The following is a 14,892-nucleotide window of genomic DNA, read 5'->3' as shown; positions in this document are numbered from 1 at the left end:
TGAAAAAAAGTTTATTTGATATCTTTTGATTTTAATATATATTTAATTTAAATTAAATATAGTATGTTTTTGTTATTATTAAATGTAAATATAATAATATTAAAAGATAAAAATAATTTATTATATATAAAAATAATTTTTTTTGCCCCAGACTTGAATAATCTATTAGAAAAATTTTTATTTGTTTGAATGCAAAAATAAAATAATAAGTTGGTTATGTTGTTATTTTTGTTCTTATTGATTTTTTTAGTATTTATGTTATTTTATAATAAATTATGATTTATATTTTTTATCTGTTGTTAGGAAAGAATGGAACCATTGGACCAATCTGAACAAGTCTTATGTTTTTTTTTTTTTTTTTTATGATTCACCAAGGATCGAACTTAAAATCTTTTAAATATAGAGTTCTAATATCATATTATGATATCACCTATCTCAAAAATTTAAACGGATAAAAAGAGGCAAAATGATTTTTTTTTTTTAATCTGACTCTGAAAGTTGAGTTAAAATTATTGAGACATTTAATTTGTTTTATGTTCGAATTTTAAAAAACACAAACATTTTGAAGAAACACTACTACTTGAGCGTATATTATGGCTACAAATCCAAGAGATCTAAGCTATATAGGGAGAGAAAAAGTGAAAACACATATAAGTCAAAGTCATTCATAAATTTCTCTTATGATGACTTAATAATAATAGATGATAATTGGCATGTCTTGATTTGAAGGGTCACTGGTGTAATGGCTACACCTCAATGAATGGCAGCCCTGTCTATGTAAGGGCAACTAAGCGATAGTGCTAATTCCCCTATATATGGATATGGGTAAGTGATATGCATTAGCAATCATGTCAATGTAACTTAGATATATATAAAATATCTAAAAAAAAATTGAATAAGATTGAGATATTCAAAAATTGACGATCTACTTCATCATGTTACTTATTTATTCCAAAATGCTGAACAACTTGATGATTTATGGTTAAGGGTTTGCATATGATTGATAATTCTTATATATATTTGAAATTAATGCGCCCAACACTTAATCGTATTATTATATTCTTTTGAAAAAAGACAAACTGAAATTGAAAATCGGATGATAGTAGTGGCTTTATAGTTTGTATAGGGCCCTCAATGCAACACGAGCGCTTATCCCTTACTCTGAGTTCTCAAGCACTGAACTTATTGTACAGCATTAAAGTCAGAACCTTTCACAAATAAAAGTCAGCATTGGTCAAATAATTATATAATGCGAGTTTATGCAAAATAAAAAAGCGTTCTCAAACTCGTGCGTTTACTTGAAAATTCGTACGAGTTACGAATTTATGAATTTAGATAGTAGAATAAATTGACTTAAACATAAATTTAATTTTGAGTAAAAGTTAAATTCATACAAACTCACGAGTCTATGACTGAATTAGCGAGTTTATGATATCTTTTTTGTTCAAAAACGACACCATTTTCTTCTAGGATTACAATTATACCACCAAAAAACACTCAAACTCACCCTTCTCTTACTTTGGGTAATTTCTCTAGAGTCTCACACTCTTATTGTTCTGTGTTTCCCTTGGTATCTGTCGCACTGCTGTTATTCACCTGCTTCGCCTACCTTTGTTCTACTTCGTGCCGTCGTCTTTGGGTTTTACCTTTGTTGTTCTCTGGTTTGCTTTTCTTCACACCTCTACCGTCCGCAACTCAGTCGTGTTGCCACCATCGCCAGTTCGCCTTCTTCCCTTACGGACTCCTACCTTTGCTCTGGTTCACATCGTCGTCAACTTTCTGACTCTTTGGCTTCTGCACGATGTCTCTGGCTCTTTGTTGTCGCCTCTGTTTTGTGCTGCTACTGCCGTCATTCTCTGTTGCAGCTTCTGTTTTGTGCTGCTACTGTCGTCATTCTCCATCGCAGCTGGTTGCCAGGTTGTTGTTTTCCTCACTTGTGTCGTTGTATTCAGGTAATTTTATTGCTTGAACCTTTTCCAGATTAGAACTTAGTCATTTAGATTTTACAAATTACAATGTTAACTGGTTTGTTGGGATGTGCCAAAGTTGCTTTACCTATCAAGTAGTTAGGAATTTCTCTAGGTGCAAATCCTCGATTGGTGAATACCTAAAAATCGATCATAGACAAGGTGGAAGATAACCTTAGCTTATGGAAAGCGAAGTCTCTCAGCAAAGCTGGTAAGCTGGTTCTCATAAACTCTGTTCTTAATAGCTTGCCGGTTTACTACTTAAACTTGTATAAGATACCAAAGGCAGTTGCAGAAAAGATAATTGGGTTACAAAACAGATTTTTGTGGAGTAAAGAAGATGGGAATAACGGTATACCACATGTGAAATGGGAGATAGTGCAAGCTCTGAAGAAGCTAGGTGGTTTGGGGGTGGGGGATGCATTGATCAGAAATGCGTCGCTTTTGTTCAAGTGGTGGTGGCACTTTTTAAAGGATGATTGCCCGTTGTGGAAGAAGATTGTATGCTCTTGTAATCATTTGAACCCAACTGTAATGTTGTCAAAACAGCCATTACTGTCAAGAGGTGACCCGTGGAAAGATATCTGCTAGCTTAATATTGAAGAGCAACAGGTAAAAGATATGATGATCAGTGGTTTGTCTATGGAGGGAGAAAATGGCAGAAGTATTCGATTTTGAGAGGATGATTGGTTACAAAGTGGCTCTTTGAAAGATAGTTTTTCGAGACTCTTCTCTATTCCAAATCAACAAGGATCTGTCATAGGGACTGTGGGTTCTGAGATAGGTTAGAGTGGGTATGAAACTTTCAGTGGAGGAGAGAATTATTTCAATGGGAGTTAGAGTTTCTCAATCAACTTCATGACCGGTTACAGCTAGTAAGATTATCGTCTAGTAGAGAGGATACAGTTATATGGAAATTTGACAGAACAAGTATTTTTTCTACTAATTCATTTGTGCAGGTGTTGTAGAAAGAGACTCTCTCAGAGGATATCACAAGCTACAGCTTCACTAGTACCATATGGAGAGGATTGGTCCCTCCAAGAGTTAAACTATTTGTATTGTTTGTCTTAGTAGGCAGGGTCAACATTAAAGAGAGACTGAGTAGGCTAGAAATTATTCATCATAGTGATAATATTTGTGTTTTGTGTAAAAAAGAAATAGAATTTGTGCATCGTTTATTTCTTGGCTGTGAGTTTACATGGTAGATGTGGCACGCTTGGTTGACGTGTGCTGATAGAGTTTCGGCTATTCTGGGAACTGTCAAAGAGTTATTTGAAAGTTGGATTGGAGTGTCTAGTCATAACTTTGAGCAAAAGAAGTATCTAATAGTGTTCTTTGTGATTATTTGGAACATTTGGTTGGAACGGAATAGTAGAGTATTCCAGAGCTCAGAGACAAATGTTGATGGAATCAAGAATAGGTCGTTTTTGAGTTACAGGAAATGGTGTGGTGTTAATCCGTTTAGTTGTTGATAGCAATGTCGAAGATGACAATGGATTATACCCAATTTTACTGTGTTTATTATCTTGTGTTCATAGTTGTGTTTTTTTTTTTTTCGTTTCTACCTACTCCACTTTAATGTGTTGAGATTTCTTTGTTAAAAAAATACTTATAATTTTGATTTTATAATTTATAGAATTATAATTAATGGTTATACACTTATTGGTAATTTGATTATTTGATATTGTTGACTTAAAATAAAAATACAAAATGTCTGATAATATTAGTTCACAGACAAGGTCATCAATTCCTAATCTTCCTCCAATTTCTAGGAGAAAAAATACAAGTAAAAATAGAAGTGATATAGAATTGATGTCCAAGGGAAAAGTTAAAAAGTGAAGGATTTGAATTATATGTGTTCTATGTTTGTTGTACTAATTGCATAAGCATAATTATAAAGGATTTGAATGTGTATTTTAAATTTTAAAGTATAATAATGTGTGTTATACTATTTTAGTTTATTATGTATATATTAAAAAAATTCATAATAAATTTGCACGAATCTACTAATTAACTCATAAGTCGAGTCACGAATTTATTTAGACTCGCAAATTTGACAACCTTAATAAAATTATAGAAATTAATTAGGAATTGAATACACAATTAACAATTAACTAGTTTTCCTTGTCCAATTCAAAATTATAGTATTTTGTTTGACTCTTTTGTAGATATTGATAAAATTCTTTTTATTTTTAATATACTTATATCTTTTCTTCTTAAATTAATAGTATAATGTGCATATCTAACCTGTGTCATCTCAAATGATACTACAAAAATCACACGGTTCACGACGGTTTTAAACCGCCACCAGAAATAGATCTACAAAAGTCATAAAGAAAAAACCTGTGCATATTCACTTGAAACTTCACTAATGCACGCACCGACCTGGATGCCCCTTTTTTTCCTTCTTTGTTACATGTCGATAATAACTAAAGAAAGAAATAAAGAAGATTAAATTAAATTAAATTAAACTAAACTTACCAATTATATATAGTAGTATTTCTATAACTGTTTCTTCATCTTTGCTTCTTTCAATAAAATATTTATATTTGAATTGGTAATGAATATAAATATTTTTTCACAAAGATATTATTTTTTTATTTTTAAAATATTTTTTTGGCAGTCAAAATTTTAAATGAGATCAAAGCTTCACTCTGCATCCTCTCCTCCCTAGTTTGGCACTAGCTGTAAGTTACTTTTTGAACTGTGTGTAGCTTGGGATCGGATTATGGAATCCATCATGGGAGAACATGACGATTCGTCACTGGCATCTTTATTTGTTCACCGACGCCTTTGTGGAAGAAACGGTCAGGAGTAGTGGAAGTGAAAGGAAGGGTCCATGTTAAAGGAACTTCTTCAACATGATGGAGGAGTAAGGGAAGGAGATAATAAAGGAACTGAGGATGAAGATGAAGATAAAGATTGAATGAGGTTAGAGTTGAATTAAGTTAGCAAAGATAATTTAGAAAATTTTAATAGTTTTTTAGGATTTGGGTAGTTTTATATATAAAAAAACCCATCATTCATGAGTATAAGATTACACTATAAGAAAGGCTCTGAATATTGTCGGATTTAGCGGCAGACATTAGCGACGATTTTATCGGTGAATTTATCGGGGATTTCAGTGTCGAATTCGTTAGGACAAAGCATTACCAGCGGAATTTCAATTCCGATAGTAAATTCGCTGGTAATAAATGGCAGGAAGATGAGAAAGATAGGCACAAAATTTAGCGTCGGATTTTTCTGACGATGAACACGTTTAGTGGAATGCTGCATTTTGGTGACCCACAACGCATTATTGTTGGATTTATCTGCCAGTAAATTCGATGGTAATCGTACTCTAAATTCGAACCACAAACCCTCTTTCTTTTTACTTCGAATTTCTCTCTCTCTAACCTCTTGACTCCCAGTCTTTCTCTCTCATCTCTCCTCTCCGTCAACATCTCACCGTCAGCCCGTTCCTCTCCGACAACCTCCTCCGACGACACCCTCTCACTGTTCTGCTACCGTTGTTGCTGCAAATGCTTCTACCGCCACTTCTACTCTTCTTCTTCTGCTACTCTTCTCGGCATCGACGTGAGGGGCAAGGTCAAAAGCTCCTGCTCAGTCGGTCTCTTCTCCTGTTAAAGCTCATTTCAGGTAATGCTTCTGAACTTTTAAAATAAGATTAAAGTCTGAGCTTACTTGTTATTATAAAATAGGATTTGTGTTAATTATTGTTGATTTGTGTTAATTATTGTTGATTTGTGTTGATTATTCAGGTTGCTTAGTGAAGTTTTCATTATATATTTTTATTATTGTTGATTTAATTTGTTCTTAATTTAGAATTAGTTAGAGAATTTATAAAAATTAGTTCAACATGCTATTATGTTTCTTGAATTTAAATTTGAATTTGTTTGGACTAGATTGATTGATATTTTGCTGAATTTCTGCAATGTGCTACTGATGGTTGTATCATTGATGCTGATTTGTGTGAATTGATGTTGAAGGAATACTTAGTTGTGCTATTTCTTATTGTTTAATGCTTTTGCACGCCAAGTGCTTGATTATATGCTTCTATGTTTAATTTGTGTTTTAGTTAATAATTAGTATTATATATCCTCGAGTTAAATTTAATTTTTAGTTTTAGCTAGAGGATTTAAGTTGTTAAGATAGGTTAGATTTAAAGTCTTAGGTTGTACTCATTTACTATGACAATGTAAGTGCATTATTTTTAGGATTATTGTAATTCATATGTATAGTTCCTGAAGAAATCATGTATTATAAGGCAACAATTAACTATCATTTTTTAAATCTTGGTAAAATTTAACTTAATTTCTTATATTTTCAAATAAATGTATAATGATTAACGTGACATATAGTGACATTTGTTGATATTTAAATATCAATATATATGATGCCCTTATAAATGTATACAATAGTATATACAAGTTAATATATTGTGCTAGAAATGTTGTGAATTTAATTGAGTTTTGACTGGTGTTGTAGATTGAGGTTGGTTAGATTTGTGGGAAGCGCAAAGATGAATAATTAGTGTTAATTGGTATTCTCTTTATATACATGAGGACAGGTAGCAGAGGTGTCACGAGTCGGTCTCGTGGTCGTGATAGAGGGAGAGTTTCCACCGGTACCCTAGGGACTTCTCAATCCTCGCCCTCTATCCTGACTACCTTGTCGACCCCTGTGATGTCACAGGCGGCTCCACCGGACCAGCAGTTCATCATGGTTCTGAACCCTATCTATATCACTCGTTCTGCTATGCCCCTCTACCCCCTACAACTCCAGCGACATATATCGCGGTGGGTGATTTCTCTAATGCGTCCCAGCCAGATGCCTCTCCACCACTGTCATACGAATGAAGATTTGGCCTGATGGCATTCAGGCATGATTATTGTTTTAATGCCTTTTATCCGCAATCTATTTTGGATTTGTTAAGTTTTATTTGTTTACTAATCTTAAGTTTTTCATTGATAGGTTTGCACCAAACAACAATGCATGTACATAGGAAATCTCCAATGTGATTAAGTCCATGTACGAACATCTATGGCCGAGCTACACAAAGATCCCTGCTGAGACCAGAGAGCGATGTTTCAAAAGTGGGCGATAAGAACCCAATGTTGTTAAATTAACTGTATTTTAACTGTATTTTATTTGGACTAACTAATGTTGTTGAATTACTTTGTGTAGTAGAACTTTATATGGGATAGGAAATATGATATCTTTATCAGAAAAATCTATGACCACCGGATAGCTAGGCGACTTTAGTAGATGATGCAGGACATTCGTCGGGGGTGCGAACACCTCATGATTTGGCTCCGTCCAGATATTAAGAAGGAACTGGACATCTATTTTAGTACTGATGAGGGGTTCAAGCATCGCCGTCTAACAAACAGAACTAACAAGGTTTGCCGAGGTCGTCAAAGTATACCGGTGGGTTGGCGACTTTCATGAAGATGAAGAGCAGGCTAGTATGTAGTTTGCTAATCTTTGTTAATTATTACTTGAATTAATTGTTACTTGATTTATTTTATTAGTTAGTTTCAATATGTGTAGTCTAAGTCGTTAGAGCGTGAGGCGACATTGGCAGAGACCTTTAAGTATACTCATACATTGAAGGCCAACAATGAGAGATTTGCTGATGAGTGATCCAGCAATCTCAGCCTAGTGGGGACGACCCCAGCTCCGATGCTTTAATCGTTGATCCTGATAGGGTTTGGCGTGAGACCGTCTCTAAGCCCTACAAGAATTGCATCTACAGGTTGGGGTTGTTCTTCGCCAGCGACCTCCGCACCTCCACATTGGCAGTTCATTCTACCTCTGCCTCTGCCACTAGTCCTGCCGATCCCAAAGAAGTTGCTGATTTGAGAGACGAGGTGCAGAAGCTCATACAGGAGCTTCACCAACAAGCTCAGTAGTTTGAAGAGAGGTACAACGAGTTTCTTGCACGCGTGGAAGACACCGTTGCCATCAAGTCGAAGCTGACAGAGAAGCTGGAGCGGCTAGAGCGCTTGCGAGATAATATGGCAGTGTACGAGCAGATGCGTGCTGGAGGCAATGGTGCTACTAGTAGGGAACCAACATCAGCACCTAGTCCGCCACCTCAGCAGGGGAAAAACGACAACGATGACAACGATTATCGGGATCCGTAGAGTTTAGGGATTTAATTTATATTATATCTATTTCATTGTATTTTACTTCTTTGACTTTTTATTATATTTAGACCTTTGATATTTAATAAAATCATTAGTCGATTTCTGGTATTTTGAATTTATGTACTAATCTTGTAAAAAAAATTAATTTGACTACTAATTGTGCACTAATTGTGAAAAAAGAAAAAAAAAGTTGCATACCGTTGAATTTACTGGCGTAATAATCGGACGGTAAATGGGCGCCAGAAAACATATCATGGTGCCAAAATTACCGTCGAAAAAATTTGATGGTAATCAACTGCTTATTTTCGTTGTATTAATTGCAAAATATGATGCAAAATCCTCCAGTAATTAACGTCAGACGACATAATCTGCAGATAAACATTTTTTGGCACCGTTTATACCATCAAATTCATTCCGAAAGTACTCAACGCCTTTCTTGTAGTGTTAGTCCTTTTTTTTTATGGATAGATTTATCAACATTTTAAACACTCATGGTAAAAATGATATTTATCCTTTTCAAATTCATCAACATTAAAATATATATCAAACTTTTCAACAATCTTCCTCTCAGTATAAAGTAAGAGACAATTGATAAAAAATTTATTTTTTTTTTCTATCTTGTTTTTAATGATTTTTTTATAATGTTCATAATTAAAATTTGAAAAGAATCTCACAATTGTAGTCATTGAAATAATGAGAGACAATACCAAACAAATTAAATAATTAATTAAAAGATATAATACATATTTTCATATTTCCATTCATCGTTGGCATAACTCATTCTTAAAAATAATGCATTCAATATATATAATTGGTTTTTTTGTTGCAACACTTGACAAATCTTGACTAACTTCCAATATATTCTTGTTAAATATAAAACAAAAATAAATTCAAAAAATAGTATTAGAAATAGTACTAATATCCCCGTGGATCCAGAAATTACTTTTTTTTTAAGTACTTCACAAATAACGTCAAACATACATAGCAAAATACATACAAAATTTAAATTAAATGATAACCCTATCTAGCTAGTGTCTCTGCCAGCTCTATGCAAAGTACATATCTGGTTAAGCCTCTCAATTTCATCATTAGCAATTAAGTTTGTAACATGAGTTTCTTGAACAACTCACATGACCCTTAATTGAACAACTAATGTAAGTTTAGAAAAAATTGAGGAACACAACAAATTTCTTTAGCTGTTAAAACAAGTATTAACTGCACTCTATGAGTAAATTAAACAACAAATACAATAGGCACAAACAATCCAATTTGTTCACAAATCAATATCACAAGCATTTTTTTATTTCTTTCTAACTTTATAAATAATTATGTAAAATTTAGAATTATCAATTTCTTTTCGAATAACTGCTCATATTTTTTAAGCAAAAATATACCATATATTTTTTGAACACTAAAAGAGGTATATTGAGCATTTTCTTAAACATTTTTAAGGACGAAATTGACATAAGCTAAAGGGTTAACCAATGACTTTCTTGAACAACATGAATAACGGATCTTAAAATTGACCCAGTTCAAATAAAATACACTACACTCCAAATTACTTACCTAAATCTTAATATTAGAATAACCATTTGCATACCTAGTAAATTGAATATCCGATATATCTATTGTTTACATTGTTTAATATTTTCATAGTTTATCTATATTTTTTTAAGCTAAAAACTCAATTAATTCGAAAAAATTTTCTCTATTCAAAGTTTAAATACTTCATCAAATGTAAACCATCAAATGGATGTCTTCATCAGTAAACTGATATTTTCAATAGTTTGCTTTTTAAGACTTTGTCTTTATGTTATGACTAGATTGAGCTATTAAATCATTATAATATTTCACACATGTGGGGAGTTAAGAACAAAGCTTTCATGAGATAGAAATGCACACTTATCTCCACTATTATTAGCTTCTTCCATCTTGTAGACCTAACTATGAAAATGTACTTTTTCATTATTGCAAGCGCCATCATATTTGCTAAATAAGAAACAAGGCAAACCATAACCACTACAAAATGAGTAATTTTATCCAAAACGGTGCAATTTCTTATATAAGTGCTTTTTAAAAAAAAAAAATTTACGATCGTCTAGAACCATGGCAATTTAATGTGCTATAAAATTATATAATTTAATTCGAATGCATTGTTTATGTAAGTAATTTTATACATACATGAAATCATATAATTTTATATTAATAAAAATAATTATTTTTTATATTAATTTTGTGATTTTAAAAAAATAAATGTAATTAAATAATTGAGTACTGTCACTGCAGTAAAATTGAGTTCAAAATAATAAAATTGTCTATATATGCATAATCAATTTCACTTGCTAGGATAAGTCTTAGTTTTTTTTTTTTTAAATTAGGAATGAGATTCGAATTCGTGACCTCTAAATAAGTATGAAGAGATTATGTCATTTGAGTTTTAATTCATTGACTAGGATAAATCTTAGTTGGTTATTATTACTATTATTTCTCCACTCTTCCACTTGTATTAAAGATAAGATTGTCATTTGATTTGATGCGATTACATTCTTATTTTTATTGGTTTTCTTTTCAGTTATACAATACTTAAATGCACTTTTTGATGATGGATCTTTCTATTTTGCATTTCATTTTCCCCGTTATTTTCTTTTCATCAACTAATATATGGATGCATGCATTCATTATATTATTGATGTTGCATCATCTATCATCTTCTAATTACCTACCTTGGCACCATTAGTTGTTCTGCAAGAATATATAATAAAAATAATTTTAGGTATTTCTGAAATATCAGTATTTTAATAGTTATTATTATTGATTTTTTTTTTAAATTAGGAAACTCCGCTTATGTTACATTTGCGATACATAGCCGGTCCCAAGCCCGGATAAAGGAGGAGGGTTGTGTTAGGTCTTCGGCAACCAACATAAAAATATAGCCGAACCCCCATGCATGAATCAAAGACATTATTGCGCTAAAGTTAGGTCGTTGTCCGGAAGCAATGCGCCGTATGGCTCGAGTACGGTGTCAAAGCAAGAGCCGCTGCATCGGTGCCCGGATGTAGTGTTAAATGAGCAAGGGTTCTCGCGTTTTCATGAACGGACGAGGGTAAATAAGCTAGTTCACAAAGTAAAAGGTAAAGGTCGAAGCGACAGAAGGTTGAGATTTGGGACATGGAACATAGGCACTCTAACAGGAAAGTTCATGGAGGTGGTGGACACCATGACAAGGAGGAAGATTAACATTATGTGCCTACAAGAAACGAAATGGGTTGGTGCAAAGGCTAGGGAGTTGGATACTTCTGGTTTCAAACTTTGGTATACAGGAAAGGTGAAGAATAGGAATGGGGTTGGAATAATTGTGGATAAGCAGTGGAAGAAGGACGTAGTGAATGTCAAGAGGGTGGGAGATCGGATCATCTTTATCAAACTTGTGGTGGAGGGAGGTGCTTTCCATGTGATTAGCGCCTATGCACCGCAAGTGGGTTCGGACGAACAACACAAGATATGGTTTTGGGAGGATCTAGAGAGTTTGGTTCAAGGCATACCTTTGAGAGATAAGATTTTTTTAGGAGGAGATTTAAATGGCCATGTTGGGAGAGAAGTAACTGGATATGGGAGTATTCACGGAGGCCATGGTTTCGGGGTGATCAATGCCAAGGGTAAAACTATTTTGGACTTTTCCTCAACCTTTGATCTTCTCATCGCAAATACATGTTTTAAAAAGAGAGACGAACATCTTATAACCTATAAGAGTGGCATGACAAGCTCTCAAATCGACTTTTTCTTGCTGAGGAGAGTCGACCGGAAATTTTGCATTAACTGTAAAATTATCCCGGGAGAGAGTTTGACAACACAACATAGGGTGCTCGTCATGGATTTTCGCGTTGAGCAAAAGTTGAGGAAAAGACATCATACGAAGAATCCAAGGACGAGGTGGTGGCGGATGAAAGGTAAGGAACAAAGAAGCTTCCTAAGACGGATAGGAGAAGAGGCAAAGTGGGATGGGAATGGAAGCGCGGAAGAGATGTGGAGGGAGATGGCAGAAGTTATTAGAAGAATAGCAAAAGAAAGTTTTGGTGAATCTAAAGGAATAGGACCAAGAGACAAGGAGTCCTGGTGGTGGAATGCGAGTATACAAGAAAAGATAAAAATAAAAAGGGAATGCTTTAAAGAGTGGTCTTTATGCCGCAATGCAGATAACTGGAAAGGGAATAATGCGGCTAAGAAAGAGACAAAAGTGGCTGTAACTGAAGCAAAAACAAGAGCATATGAGGGTCTCTACCAGTCTTTGGGCACGAAAGAAGGAGAAAAAGGTATATATAGAATTGCAAAGAGCCGGGAAAGAAGAACGAGAGATTTGGATCAGGTTAAGTGCATAAAGGATAAGGATGGAGAGGTGTTGGCTCAAGAGGAGAAGATTAATGAAAGGTGGAAGAGCTACTTCTACGAGTTATTTAATGAGGGACAGAAGACTCTTCCGAGCCTTGGTCGATTATGCACAAGGGAAGAAGATCAAAACTTTGACTATTATCGAAGGATTTGAGACTTCGAGGTAAAAGAGGCTCTAAAGCAGATGAAAAATGGTAGGGCAGTAAGACCTAATAATATCCCGATTGAGGTTTGGAAGGGTCTTGGAGAAAAAGGCATCAACTGGTTAACCAAGCTTTTTAATGAGATTTTAAGGTCAAAGAAGATGCCTGATGAGTGGAGAAAGAGCACCTTGGTACCTATCTACAAGAATAAGGGGGATATACAAAGTTGCGGAAATTATAGAGGGATTAAGCTTATGAGTCATACTATGAAGTTATGGGAAAGGGTGATAGAACGGAGGTTGAGAAAAGAGACACAAGTAGCAGAGAACCAATTCAGATTTATGCCAGGCAGATCTACCACTGAAGCGATATACCTATTAAGAAGGATGATGGAGAGGTATCGTAGTAATAAAAGGGATCTACACATGGTGTTTATTGATTTAGAAAAAGCGTATGATAGGGTACCAAGGGAGGTCTTATGGAAGGTTTTAGAAAAGAGGAGAGTAAGGATCGCATATATTCGGGCAATTAAAGACATGTATGATGGGGCCACAACTAGTGTGAAGACTCAAGATGGTGTGACGGAGGAATTCCCTATTGGTATAGGATTACACCAGGGATCATCCTTAAGTCCATACCTTTTCACATTAGTCTTAGAAGTACTCACAGAGCACATCTAAGAGCCTGTGCCATGGTGCATGCTTTTTGCCGATGACATCGTCCTTATGGGAGAGTCAAGGGAAGACCTAAATAAGAAGTTGGAGTTATGGAGAGAAGCTTTAGAAGTGTATGGTCTGCGCATAAGCCGTAGCAAGACGGAATATATGGAATGTAAGTTCAGTCTGAGAAGGGAAAACCCCAATATAGAGGTGAAGATTGGAGAAAACATCCTAAAAAAAGTTAAAAGTTTTAAGTATCTTGGGTGCATCATACAGGATAATGGAGAGATTGAACAGGATATAAATCATAGGATCCAAGCAGGTTGGTCAAAATGGCGGAGTGCATCTGGTTTTATATGCGACAAAAAAGTGCCTTTAAAACTTAAAGGTAAATTCTATCGCACCGCTATAAGACCGGCTATGCTGTATGGTACGGAGTGTTGGGCGGCTAAAGGGGAGCACGAACATAAGCTGAGTGTGGCAGAGATGAAGATGTTGAGATGGATGAGTGGTCATACGCGATTGGATAAAATAAGGAATGAAGATATAAGGGAGAGAGTTGGAGTAGCACACATTGTGGAAAAGATGGTTGAATCGCGTCTCAGGTGGTTTGGATATGTGAGAAGAAGACCGATAGAACACTTAGTCAGGAGGGTGGATGAAATGGAAGATGGACAAAGGGCGAAAGGCAGATGAAGACCTAAGAAGACCATCCATGAGATGGTCAAACGAGATCTACATGTAAACGGTCTCTCTGTAGACATGATATATGACAGAGCACAATGGCGTCGTTTGATTCATGTAGCTGACCCCACTTAGTGGGACAAGGCTTTATTGTTGTTGTTGTTGTTATTTTTTAAATTAGGAGTGAGATTTAAATTTGTGATCGATTGTTAGTTTTATTAATTATAAAAAATATATAATATATATTAATTAAAATTAACAATTCAAACTATTAGATCAGAACACTAATATTTTAAAACTTTAATCATATGTATAATCTTTTTTCACTCACATTTTTATGATATCCTTTTTTATTGTTTCATTCTCAAAAGAGTTGGCAATGCTTTTAAAATATATGATGCAACATGGAACGAAATATATATGATTAGTGATTCTCAATGCAATTATTTCTCAACATCACGAATCTCCATTCAATCTCGTGAAGCTCCAACTGATGAATAAATTGAAGCCATGCTTGGACTTATTTTTTTCAATCGGTGGTTATAGACTCGATTCCGAAGAGGAGAAAAAGCACACCATGCTTATAAGTCAACAAAAAACAATTGACAAAAAAAATCATAAAAAATCATTAAAAATAAACACGATAGACAACAAACTCACATAAGAATAAACACCCAATCTCAATATTTTTTTTTCGATAAATCAAACATCCTCAATTCCAACGGTAAGACAAAGGGCCTGTGTCGTTGCTAATGCTCACTTGATCAGATTCTTCATAGCTTTGTCCATTCATTAGATTCTGCAGATATGATGACATATAATGTATGCGACCACTATTTTGATACTAATTTTTATCATATTTGATTTTAGGTATAGCAAAAACACTACTGAAGTTAGCTTG

This window comes from Arachis duranensis, chromosome 7, assembly GCF_000817695.3.
Source record: "Arachis duranensis cultivar V14167 chromosome 7, aradu.V14167.gnm2.J7QH, whole genome shotgun sequence".
NCBI classification, from domain to species: Eukaryota; Viridiplantae; Streptophyta; class Magnoliopsida; order Fabales; family Fabaceae; genus Arachis; species Arachis duranensis.
The sequence above is the reverse complement of the archived record's forward strand: the minus strand, read 5'-3'. Positions refer to the sequence as shown.